The 13,223-nt window shown below is 37.4% G+C and overlaps 1 pseudogene; it reads right to left on the reverse strand.

Annotated features, from left to right (window-relative positions):
* Positions 1 to 12,039: 12,039 nt before the first annotated feature.
* On the reverse strand, positions 12,040 to 12,438 carry LOC122478815 (annotated as a pseudogene).
* Between the last annotated feature and the right edge of the window lie 785 nt (positions 12,439 to 13,223).

Below are 13,223 nucleotides of genomic sequence, written 5' to 3' on the forward strand. Positions count from 1 at the left end.
GTAGGAAGAGCAGGATTTCCCTCGTCCCTCAAACACAGCTGTATTGAGGTCAGATCACTTGGAACGCCCAGGAAATCAATCTGCAGAGTGGCAGAAGGATCCCCACAGTTGAAGGGAGATAGGTTGGCAGGATCGAGGTGTGGAGGAGGTAAAATGGTGTAGGCACAAAGAGGAAGGAACCCCTTCTGTGGAGAGACAAAAGGGAGAGAAAGGCTGTGAAAGTGCAGTATCCAGTTAGCACAAGAGGAAAACCTCTCTGGACCATGGACTGGGGAATGAGAAATACAGACAGTGCCAGTATCTATTCTGCAAACAATATTAGGAGCTGAAACTCAAAGGTATCAAAAGTGCGCAACTTTCTCTGGAGTGAAGCCAGAGCCAGTGTGCATTCCTGGGGAGGAAGGAGCCTGCCGGGGGCTTGGTAGCCTGAGATGTCAGGGGCCCACTCGAGAAAGCAGTCCCCTTCCTCCAGTACTGTGGAAGGAGGGTTTATTGCGCCCCCTCCCCGTCCCAGGATAAAAGACCCTACAAGCGCCAGCCAAAGGCCTTTTATCAGCAGGATAGAGTGACACTACCCCAGAACACAATCCACGCAGTGCAGGGCCCATTAAGACACCGGGTTCTGAATCCCAGCAGAGCGCCTAGGAGGCGCAGGAGACTGTGGAGCAGGACAGAGTGATCACCTGCCTTACTCTGTGACGGCTGCCTGAACAGCATGGTTTGAGATAGCCAGTCTGGGGAGGAGAGATTGGGGTGTCACCATTTTTCTCCCCAACAGCAACAGGGTAAGACGTTAGCAGCACAGCTGCCCCAATGGAGGCGAGACCTGCTTACACCAAACCCCGCCCCTCCAGGCCTGGCAACTGCTTATCTACTGGAGCAGGACTGACACTGACAGAACCAGGCAAGCAAACGGCCTCTCCCCACCAGACCAGCACAGCCACTGGTCCCAGAATACCAATAGACAACTGGTTGGGTTTTTTTTTTTGTTTGTTTGTTTCTTCCTTTTTTCTTTTCTTTTTCTTTCTACGCTCTTCTTTTTTTTCTTTTGGAATCAGGCTCATAGTTTTTGATCTGTTTTTTCATATATATATATATATATATATATATATATATATGTATATACATATATATATGTATATACATATATATATATGTATATATATTTGATCAGGCATTTTTATTCTCTTTTTCCACCTTTTCTCTTTCTTCATCTTCTTTATTTTTCACTCTCTTTCTCTGGATTTAGCCTTATAGTTTTTTGATTGTCTGGTCTTATTTTCTCCTCTTTTATTTTTCTCTTTTTATGGGATCCAACTCCACCCCCCCACCCCCTGCTTTTCCTTATTTGTTCCAGGGTTACTTCAAGAAACAAATCAAAGCACACCTGGTTGAAGGTCTAAACACTCACCACTACAAGCAAGGAGGAGCTCTGCAGAGGACTGACCAGGAGGAAAGAGCCACCAAACACAACAACAGGGTGCATACAACATACACCAAAACCACTTCTTGAAGTGCCAGGCCCTGGACAGTGTATGACCCCCTTTTAATATAATAGTCATCACAGGTGCAGGACATATAACAAGGTTTTAAAACATGCAAAAGACAGAAACTTGGCCAAAATAACAAAACGAAGGAATCTCCCCAAAAGAAGTTTAAAGAAGAAATCACAGCCAGAGAATTGCTCAAAATATACATAAATAATGTATCTGAACAAGAATTTAGAATAACAGAAGACTAATAGCTGGGCTTGAAAAAAGCATAGAAGACAGCAGAGAAACTCTTGAAGCAGGGATCCAAGACCTAAGAACTAGTCATGATGAATTAAAAAATGTTGTAACAGAGATGCAAAACAAAAAAACAAAAAAAAAAAAAAAACCACAAAAAACCAAAACTAGATACAGTGATAGCAAGGATGGAAGAAGCAGAGGAAAGAATAGGTGATACAGAAGATAAAATTATGGAAAATAATGAAGCTGAAAATAAAAGGGAAAGGAAATTACAAGATCATGCAGGGAGAATTAGAGAACTAAGTGATTCCATGAAATGAGACAATATCCATATCATAGGAGTCCCAGACTAAGAAGAAAGTGAGAAAGGGGAAGAAGGTTTATTTGAACAAATTATAGCTTAGAACTTTCCTAATCTGGAGAAAGAAATAGGCATCCAATTCCAAGAGGCATAGAGAAATCCCTTTCATCAACAAAACCAGATTAAATAGTCTAGAAAAAAAAGAGCCAACAATTGTAAATATGTGTGCCCTCAACATGGATGGAAGCACCCAAATATATAAATCAATTAATGACAAACATAAGCCAACTTTTTGATAATAATACTGTAGTTGTAGTAGACTTTAATACTCTACTTACAGTAATTGACAGGTCATCTAGGCAGAAAGTCATCAAGGAAATAATGGTTCTGAATGACACAGTGGATCAGATGGAATTAACAGATATATTCAGAATTTTTCATCCTAAAACAGCAGAATACACATTATTCTTGAGTGCACATGGAACATTCTACAAAATAGATCACATACTGGGTCACAAAACAGCCCTCAACAAGTACAAAAAGATTGAGATCATACCATGTGTATTTTCAGATCACAACACCATGAAACTTGAAATCCATCACAAGAAAAAATTTGGAAAGCCCCCAAATATGTGGAGGTTAAAGAACATTCTACTAAAGAGTGAACGGGTTAGCCAGAAAATTAAAGAAATTTAAAAATACATGGAAACAAATGAAATGACAGTCCTAATCCCTTGGGATGCAGCAAAGGCAGTCCTAATTGGAGAATACATTGCAATTCAGGCCTATTTCAAGAATCAAGAAAGGTCCCAACACACAGCCTAATCTTACATCTAAAGGAGCTAGAAAAGGAGCAGCAAATAAAGCCCAAAGCAAGCAGAAGAGGAATAATAAGATTAGAGCAGAAATGAACAATACAGATCCAAAAAACCAGTAGAACAGATTAAAAGCTCATTTTTTATAAGAATAAACAAAATTGGTAACCCCTAGCCAGACTTCTCAAAAAGAAAAGAGAGAGGACCCAAACAGATAAAATCATGGGTGAAAGAGGAGAGATTACAACCAACACCACAGAAACAGAAACAACTATTAGAGAATACTATGAAAATTACTGGAACAATCTGGGAGAAATAGACAAATTCCTAGACACTCACATACTACCAAAACTCAAATGGGAAGAAATAGAAACTTGCAACAGACCATAACCAGTAAAGAAATGGAATCAGTTATCAAAAATCTCCCAACAAATAAGAATCCTGGGCCAGATTGCTTCCCAGGGGAATTCTCTTAGGCATTTAAAGTAGTTAATACCTATTCTTCTCAAACTGTTCCAAAAAATAGAGACAGAAAGAAAGCTTCCAAACTAATTCCATGAAGCCAGAATTACTTGATTTTAAAACCAAACCAAGACCCCACGAAAAGGGAGAATTACAGGCCAATATCCCTGATGAAACTGGATGCAAAAATTCTCAACAAGATACTTAGCATATTGAATTCAATAGTACATTAAAAGAATTATTCAACATGATCAAGTGGGATTCATTCTTGGGTTGCATCCTGGTTCAATATTTGCAAATCAAACAACATGATACACCACAGTAATAGAAGAAAGGATAAGAACCATATGATTCTGTCAATAGATGGAAAAAAACCCATTTGCCTAAATACAGCATCTTTCTTGATAAAAACCCTCAAGAAAGTCAGAATAGAAAGAACATACCTTAGCATCATAAAAGGAATACATGAAAGGCCCACAGCTAATTTCATCCTCAGTGGGGAAGGGAAAAAGGGGAGCTTTCCCCCTGAGATCAGGAACACAACAGGGATGTCCACCCTCACCACTGTTGTTCTGAACATAGTGTTAGAAGTCCTAGCCACAGCATTCAGACAACAAAATGAAATAAAAGGCATCCAAATTGGCAAAGAAGAAGTCAAACTTTCACTCTTCACAGAATACATGATACTCTACATGGAAAATCCGAAAGACTACAACCTGTAAAACACACAGGAGCACACGCGTGCGCGCACACACACACACACACACACATAAAATAGTAAAACTCTACCACAAATGTTGCAAATATTAAGCTTAGTTTATGTTATTATTTTTTAAATTATAGAACTCTTTTACTCATGTAAAAATTTTTGCTTTATATCCGAGAAAGATTTTCCCTAATCAGAGATCAGATATTCACCCAATATTTTTCTCATTTTAAATATATTATTTTTTTATACATTTATTTATTTTTGATAGAGAAAGAGTGAGCAGGGGAGGGGCAGAGAGAGAGAGGGAGACACAGAATCTGAAGTAGGTTCCAGGCTCTGAGCTGTCAGCACAGAGCCCGACGCGGGGCTTGAACTCAGAAACCGTGAGATCATGACCTGAGCCAAAGTCGGACGCTTAACTGACTGAGCCACCCAGGCGCCCCTTAAATATATTATTTTTTAAACAGTTAATCCATTCATCTATTTGGCATTTGGTACATGCTTTGACATTAGGATCTAAATTGATTCTCTTTTGGCCAATCAGCTAATGTATTTAGTTGCAGGAAATTCACTCTGAGTGTTTAAGCAGAAAAGGAATTTATTAACTGACATTGGACAAATCACAGAGTTACCAAGAGATTCAGAGAACCAGTGTGGAAGCTATGCAGATAGCATAGTCCAACACTATGCTTCATATCTGTTCTTTCTGAGTGCTAATTGCTACTCTGACTGAAACACCTGTTTCTTTGGTGTAACTGGTCCTCCATTCAAAATCTAGGGCAAGTATGTTCATTATCTACTAGAGTCTGGGCATAGGTCATACCTTAGCTGAGGAAATTAGTAAACATCTACATTTTCACTCACAATAGCAGGAGGCAGTTTTTTTCCTGTCTCCAACTCTCATATGGTGGAAAGATGCAGGTGCTGAAAGTATATACAGTTGACTTTTTTTTTTAAATTTTTTTTAACCTTTATTTATTTTTGAGACAGAGACAGAGCATGAATGGGGGAGGGGCAGAGAGAGAGGGAGACACAGAATCGGAAGCAAGGTCCAGGCTCCGAGCCATCAGCCCAGAGCCCAACGCAGGGCTCGAACCCATGGACTGCGAGATCGTGACCTGAGCTGAAGTCGGACGTTTAACCTACTGAGCCACCCAGGTGCCCCTACACAGTTGACTTTTGAACAACATGGGTTTAACTGTGTGGATCCAGTTATACATGGATTTTTTTCAATATAGAATAGTAATGTACATGTTATTTTCCTTATGTTTTTCTTAATATTTTCTTTTCTCTAGCTTTATTGTAAGAATATGGTATATAATACATGTAACAAAATATGTGTTAATCAACTGTTTATACTATTAGTAATGCTTCCAGTCAACAGTAGGCTATTAGTAGTTGAGTTTTAGGGGAGCCTGAAGTTACACATGGATTTTTGACTGCACATGGGTTGGCATCCCTAACCCCTGCATTGTTAAAGAGTCAACTGTAGTTTTCTTTCTTGAGACTAAAGACAACTACACCATGAAATACATTAACCATATTTACAATACACTTTTGTTTTTGTGGGGAGTATTGGGTTGTAGGGAATGGGACCATGGGTATGAATATATACTACCCCTGGTGAAGAGTTCAAAATAGGATCTTTGTGTTATAACTGCTGGCTTTTAATTTTATATTTGTCATATACTAGCTGTGTGATCTTAACCAAATTAACATCTCTATTAGACTTAGTTCACCTGTTAACTGGAGATCTCAATATCCACTATGTTGTGATGAGTATAACTGAAATGAGGGTGAAGTGCATCATAGCACAGTGCTTGGCACAGAATATGCACTTAATAAATGTTATCATTTATAAGTTACAATCATTATGGGTTCTGTTTCTTTCTGCTGCAGCTGGACTACTGTTTTTGCTCATCTACTTTGGCCTATTAAATATCAATGAGAGATGCAGTTCTTATTGTGAGAAGCTGGTAACAATTGCAATAGATATCAGATTCAAAAATCACTTCTCTCATAATGTTTTAAGGTCTCTGTAGCTTCTTCATACCACCATGGGGCCATACTTTGGGGGGTATAAGATACATAGGAATATAAGATGTATCTCAATTCTATACGACATTTTTAATTATGAAATGTTCAAATATACACAAAATTAGAAAAACTAGTTCATTGAATCACTCTCTAATTTTCACCCAGGTTTTAATAACTACCCAAATTTTGCTATATTTGTTTTATCTAAGTTAAATTATATATATGACATTTGATTGGAAGTTAGCTCTAGAAGTTTTCATAGATACATGTTTAACATATTTCAGAAGTGGAACTGAAGGCTTCATGTTGCATCATGGCAGAAAGCATACATCTGAGCACTTTTATAATGCTCAGATTGATCATTGATTTCAAGTGGTGACAGTCTGATGCCTCCATTATAATTCTTATGAACACTTTTATCTAATTATTTAATTCACTGATGACTTTTTCCTGACTTAGGTATTACTTAAGAGGTACAAAATGGTGATTTTTCTAATTCTGTGTTTTCTTGCACGTTTAATAGTTGAAATTTCTTATCATTTACAGCTACTTGGCTACTCTAATATACAGAAAAGCCAGAAAAAAGGCAAAATAACTGTTCTGTATTTTATTTAATAACTAATATTCAGATATTCAGAATAAGGAGTTGGTATTCTACTTGCTTTCAATGGTGTCCAGTAGGTTTTTGTTTGTTGTCTGTTTATTGTTTTTTTCTTTTTTTGGTAGGATATAGAGAGGAATTTATTTGCAAGGCAAATAACAAATCACTCAATAAACTTTTATACTTTCTTTACTGGTTTTTGTTTTGTTTTCCAATTATGTTTAGTCATATATATATATATATATATATATATATATATATATATATTTCATTCTTTTGGTGGCTGAGTAATATTCCATTGTGTATATATGCATATCTTCTTTATCCATTCATCAATCGATGAATATTTGGGCTTTCTCCATAGTTTGGCTATTGTTGATAATGCTGCAAACATCAGGATGCATGCACCCCCTTTGAATCTGTATTTTTTTTTTTATCCCTTGGATAAATACCTAGTATTGCAATTGCTGGATCATAGGGTAGTTCTATTTTTTAACTTTTTGAGGAGCCGCCATGTTGTTTTCCACAGTGGCTTCCTCGGTTTGCATTCCCACCAACAGGGCAAGAGGGTTTCCCTCTCTCCACATCCTCACCAACACCTGTTGTTTCTTGTGTTGTTAATTTTAACTCTTCTGGCAGGTGTGAGGTGATATCTCATCACGGTTTTGATTTGCATTTCTTTGATGATTAGTGATATTGCATACATTTTTATATACCTGTTGGTCATTTATATGTTTGCTTTGGAAAAATATCTATTCAGATCCTCTGTGTATTTTTAAATTGGATTGTTTGTTTCTTTGCTGTTGAGTTGTATGAGTTTTTTTAAGAATACATTTGGATATTAACCCCTTATCAGATAGATGATTCGCAAGTTTTCTCACATTATATAAGCTGCCTTTTCATTTTGTTGATTGTGTCCTTTGCTGTGCAGAAGCTTTTTAGTTTGTTGTACTCCCACTTCATTTTTGCTTTTATTGCCTTTCCTTTTGGTATTAAATCCAAAAAAAATCATCATCAAGATCAATGTTGAGGAGGTCACTGCCTATGTTTTTTCTAGGTAGTAGTTTTATGGTTTTAGGACTTTTTATATTTACATCTTTAATCCATTTTGAGTTAATTTTTGTGTATGGTGTAAGAAAGTGGTGCAGTTTCACTCTTTGCATGTGGCTGTGCAGTTTTCCCAACTCTACTGAAATGAAGAAGAGACTGTCCTTTCCCCATTGTCTATTTGTGGCTCCTTTGTCATAAATTAATTGACCATATGGGTGTATTTCTGGTCTCTTCTATCTTATTCTGTTAACTTATGCATCTGTTTTTATGCCAATACCATACTGTTTTGATTACTATAGCTTTGTAATATAGTTTGAAATTAGGAAGTGTGATGCCTCTAGCTTTGTTCTTCTTTCTCAAGATTACTTAGCTGTTCAGATCTTTTGTGATTCTGTACAAATTGTAGGATTGCTTGTTCTTTTTTAAATTATTTTTGGGGGGAGAAGGAGTGGATTTCTCTCTTTCTTATTAGTTTGTATATAGTTCATGGATTTTCGCCAATAGCCTTCAAAGTTTTTGCGATGCTCAGATTGTTCCAGTTGGTTAATGGGAGCCGCTCCATATTGGCTCCTGGGTTCTTTGGATATGGCCTGTTGGAAATGAATTACATTGCACATGGTACAGTATACCAGAGTCCAGTAGTAAGTCATAAGTTCTGAGTGTGCAGTAATTTTAGATAAATTGTACAAAAATACAGAATCACACAGTTCAAAAGAAATGTATTTGTAGTGACACATAACAGCCAATAAAATAGAAAGGATTTACTAATAAATTGAGTCCGATGAATGGACACATAGTACACATTCTAGCACTTTATCTCAATGAATTTGGTGACTAAAAAGCAATCCACAAGATACAATAAACGTTTAAAAGTCTACATAGATTATGCAGGCAATGAAATATCTCAGTAAACTTTGACGCACATTAAAGAGCAAAATAAAGTACATTTACACGAAATCTTATACAATTAGCAAAAGTATGTGAAAACAAATTATTTTTGGAAATAACTGGTACAAAATATAAAGCAAAAAATAATTTTGAACGAATTCCTGTGCCATTGTCTTCCATACACTTAGCACAAATATTCTAATATATATCGGGATATTTTGTGGAGTACCTGGGTAGCTCAGTCTGTTAAGCAACTGATTCTTGCTACCCAATCAGGTTGTGATCTCACAGTTGTGACACAAAGCCCTGTGTGGGCCTCCACACTGAGTGTGGAACCTGCTTGGGCTTCTCTCTCTCTCTCTCTCTCTCTCTCTCTCTCTCTCTCTCTCTCTGCCTCTCTCCTGCTTGCTCTGTCTCTCAAAATAAATAAATAAATATTAAAAAAAGAGAATGTTTCATTCGATATTCATATGCAGCCAAAAGAGGAAAAATGTAAGAATTCTAATGGAAATTGTGTTCAATGAAGATAATACTATGTAACAAAAACGGAAACACAGGATTTAAATTATACTCAAAACCTAGAATACAATAATCTTCAAAACCGTGTATAGTTTCAATCACAAACTTGATAATCCATCATCTCTGTAGAAATTCTCTCATCACTATCAGCAAACTACTGTTTTGTAAGTACCGTCACTGTGTCCGTTTGAAAAATCTATACCAAAGGGCGCCTGGGTGGCTCAGTCAGTTGAGAGTCCGACTTCAGCTCAGGTCATGATCTCATGATTCCTGAGTTCAAGCCCCACATCGGGCTCTGTGTTGACAGCACAGAGCCTGGAGCCTGCTTCCGATTCTGAGTCTCCCTTGCTGTCTGCCCCTACCCCGATTGCACTCTATCTCTTCCTCTCTCTCTTAAAAATAAATAAACATTAAAAAAAATTAGAAATATCTATACCAATTAACTTGAACCTAATTTTATAGTAATATCTCATTACTTTGGAGAGCTGGATTATAGGGATTAATAATAAACCTAAATATAGGGGAATAAGCCCAAATCTAGTTCTGATGAGTTGTTTGGTTTATGGCTTGCTATTTTTTGTGAAAACAGCAATATAAACTTATAGTAAAGAATGTGAATTTCTTTCTTTGCTGTGATGTTTCTCATTGCTCTCTTCCCCTTTTAGAGGTAACATGATCACTACTGTGACTTTGGACTTAGTGGGTAGGTAGTCTTTGATGACCATCTCAGACCTATCAGCTATGTATGTCCTTTTAACCACAATATAAGCTTTTCACAGGCAGGCAAATTTGAAGTTTTTGTAGCTGTTGAAAATACTGTCTGTATGCTAGAAGACAGAATTGTTTTCTTCAGAGTGTCTAGATTTAGATGTTGTCAGGGGTAGTCATATATTCCCTAGTGTCATACAAATTAGCCCTGTAATGTAGTGAGTTAAAAAGTCAGTGTTCCTCAAAACAGAATACAAAACACTCTCTTTAAACTTATAAGAAGATTTTAAAAATATTATTATACAATCAGGTCACAGAGCAGACCTTTAGCTTTAAACAATTTCTGATACTTCAGTGAAGTCCTTCCCATTTGGTTTAAGATGGTATGTTAGTAAGGGTTCTTCAGAGAAACAGAACCAATAGGATACAGGTATAAAGAGATTTATTATGGAGAATCGGCTCACAGGATTATGGAGGCTATGAAGTCCCATGATCTGTCATATGCCAGCTGGAACCCCAGGAAACTGGCAGTGTAGTTCTAGTCTGGGTCTGAAGGTTTAAGACCCAGAAGTGCTATAGGTGTAAGTTTCAGTGAGGGCAGGAGAAGATGGACATCCCAGCTCAGTCAGACTAAGACACCAAATTCTCCTTTCCTTGTCTTTCTTGTTTTATTCAGGCCCTCAGTTGATTGTGTGATTCCCCACCCATCCTGGAGATGGCAATCTGCTTTACTCAGTCTACCATTTCAAATGCTGATCTCATTTAGAAACACCCTCATAGACATACCCCAAAATATGTTTAACCAAATATTTGGGTACTCTGTGACCCAGCCAGTTTGACATATAAAATTAATCACCACAACTAGTTTGATTAAGGTAATGATAGTAAGATGTATATGTACTCCCTCTGTAATTTTTTATGTCTAGACATCCTGAGGATTTTTAAGCTCTGGGATATTTGCTAACAAATCCTGAAACTGGAACACGACCTACGTGCTCAGGACTTACTCATTCTCTGTGTTATCTCTGCAAACATGGTATTCTAGGGAAATCCAGTGACTCATCAACTTCAATGCAAATGGATTGTTCTCAAATTTCCACTCTATAAAGTGGGAGTAATTTGTGTGAATATACGTTCATATACATTCTTTTTTTTTTAATGTTTATTTCTTTTATTTTGAGAGAGAGAGTGCCCAAGTGGAGGGACAGAGAGAGGGAGAGAGTCTCAAGCAGGCTTGATGGTCAGTGCAGAGACCGATGTGGGGCTCGATCTCAAGACTGCAAGAACATGTCCTGAGCAGATACAAAGAGTCAGTGCTTACCTGACTGAGCCACCCAGGAGTCCCATTTGCATTCTTTTGGAAATGAAAGGATATCATGCAAAAATTGATGACTTCTGAGTAGAAAAACTTGCAAACAAATTTGAATTGTGTAAATAAAACCAAAAGTGAATTTTCATTCTGAGTAGTACATTCCCAAAATAAGGTTGACATTGTTTGCTGTAGCGTAGTGGACTTTGACGTAGCAACATAGAAGTCATCCTTTGCCTTGAATTGATGGTGAATATTAGTGTTTTTTTTATAAGTGAAAATTTCTGAAAGTCCAGACTCATAGATGTATATAAAAGCAAAGAGAATTAAAGCTCCTAAACTTTGCTTTACTTGGTTAGAGTAAGCTGCTGTTGGAACATAAGAATAAGGCAGCTCAGGTTGAATTTGGTCACTTCATTTACTTAGTTCTCAAGGCAATGGCATTGTCTTTGATAACATATGCACTGCTAATGCCCTGTCAGCAAGCAATGAATTACAAAGGGATTACTATATCAGTATTAAAGTCCAAGAAACTGAAGAAATCCTCAGAGAAGTTCTTGGGGTGGGGGTGGGGGGTTCCAACTCTGCCTGCTGAGAACTTGGCAATGATTTGTCAGTCTCAGCTTCATCCTGTGAAGCACTTTCTTTGGCATCTTGGTCAAAAATTACTCATGATTTTTCAGCAAGCATGGCCCTGGGTGAGAAGATTTACCTCATGCACATGGCCAAAATACTTGCCAAGGAAGCCAGACAATGAATGAGTATCTCTCTTTCAAATTGTTCTGAGTGGGGTTTTATTTTTCTCTTTTACACTGGACTTTAATCTTTTCCATTGACTTGTCCCCTGGAATGACAATGAATGTACACTTAAAAATATATATAATCTTATTCTACTTTTTGACAACATTTCTTTTTTTTTTTTGAGTATCAGTCATCTTTTATTGGACATTAATTCTGAATTAGGCTATGAAAGGATTCAAAGGTCATGGTCAGGAATGCCAAATGTGCCTCCACACTGGGCCCTCATCAGTGGTACTTGCGTAGCGGCTCATGTTTGAATTCCTTGTAACACCGACAATAGTTGAAAAGCACATAAGCTGCCAGTACCATAGAAATCCCAGCAACGTTCCCTTTCTTCACATTGACATACTTGTTGTAATATGGGTAGTAACCTCTTTGAAATGCACAGCAATGCCTCTAGGGGTGAAATCTCGCATCAGTATCCAGCCTGGCAGCTCTCCTAGCTTCACATCCATGAGCTTCTTCTCTTTCACTGGTACGGGCGACGCCATCTTGGAGTCCTGGGTGTCCCTTGACCAAATTTCTTTAAAAAGTGATGCTTCAGGGATCTGGCTCTAATGAAGTTGACAGCTTTTACAGTGGCAGAAAGGACCTCTTTCAATGTTATTGGCCAAGTCTGTGATACCAGAGCAAGCTAATCTGTATAGCAATGCATTCCAGTGTCATGGATTGCTCTTCTCTTTACCAAACAACAAAACTAGATACATTTCCAAGCATCACAGGTGCTCCATTTTGCACAAAATTCCCAAATTTTCTTCCAGTTTAAGTGTTCTTTGGCAAAAAAAAAATTATGTTGTCAAAAATTATGTTGACAGTCCTTGGAGTTTCTAAAAGGGGCCCTCAAAATACGAATTCTTACAGGAGTTCTTTTGTCCTTACAGAGGTAAAGTAGTTTTATCTGGTTGAGTGATGAAAGAAAAAGGTTTTTCCATCATGATTTGACTCAAAACATTAGAAGAAATGTCAGTGATTTCGTATTAGATAATAGGACTTTACAGCAACACACTTTTGATTTTAATTTTTTGGTCCACAAATCAACTCAACAATGTGTGTGTGTGTGTGTGTGTGTGTGTGTGTGTGTGTGTGTGTGTGAGATCGGTAGCCTTGTAGGTTGCTTCAAGACAAGCTTTGGTGCTGGGGCAAATTGATATTTCAGTAAAACACTATTCTTTTCAAATTGAACCTTCTTTTCATGGCAAAAGTTTATTCTGTCCTATGTAATTTCAGGATAGAGGTCATGGAGAATCACTTGCATTTCTCTGGCTAAGAACCAGTACAACCCCCAAATGTAGG

Source organism: Prionailurus bengalensis, chromosome B1, assembly GCF_016509475.1.
Source record: "Prionailurus bengalensis isolate Pbe53 chromosome B1, Fcat_Pben_1.1_paternal_pri, whole genome shotgun sequence".
In the NCBI taxonomy this organism is placed as follows: domain Eukaryota; kingdom Metazoa; phylum Chordata; class Mammalia; order Carnivora; family Felidae; genus Prionailurus; species Prionailurus bengalensis.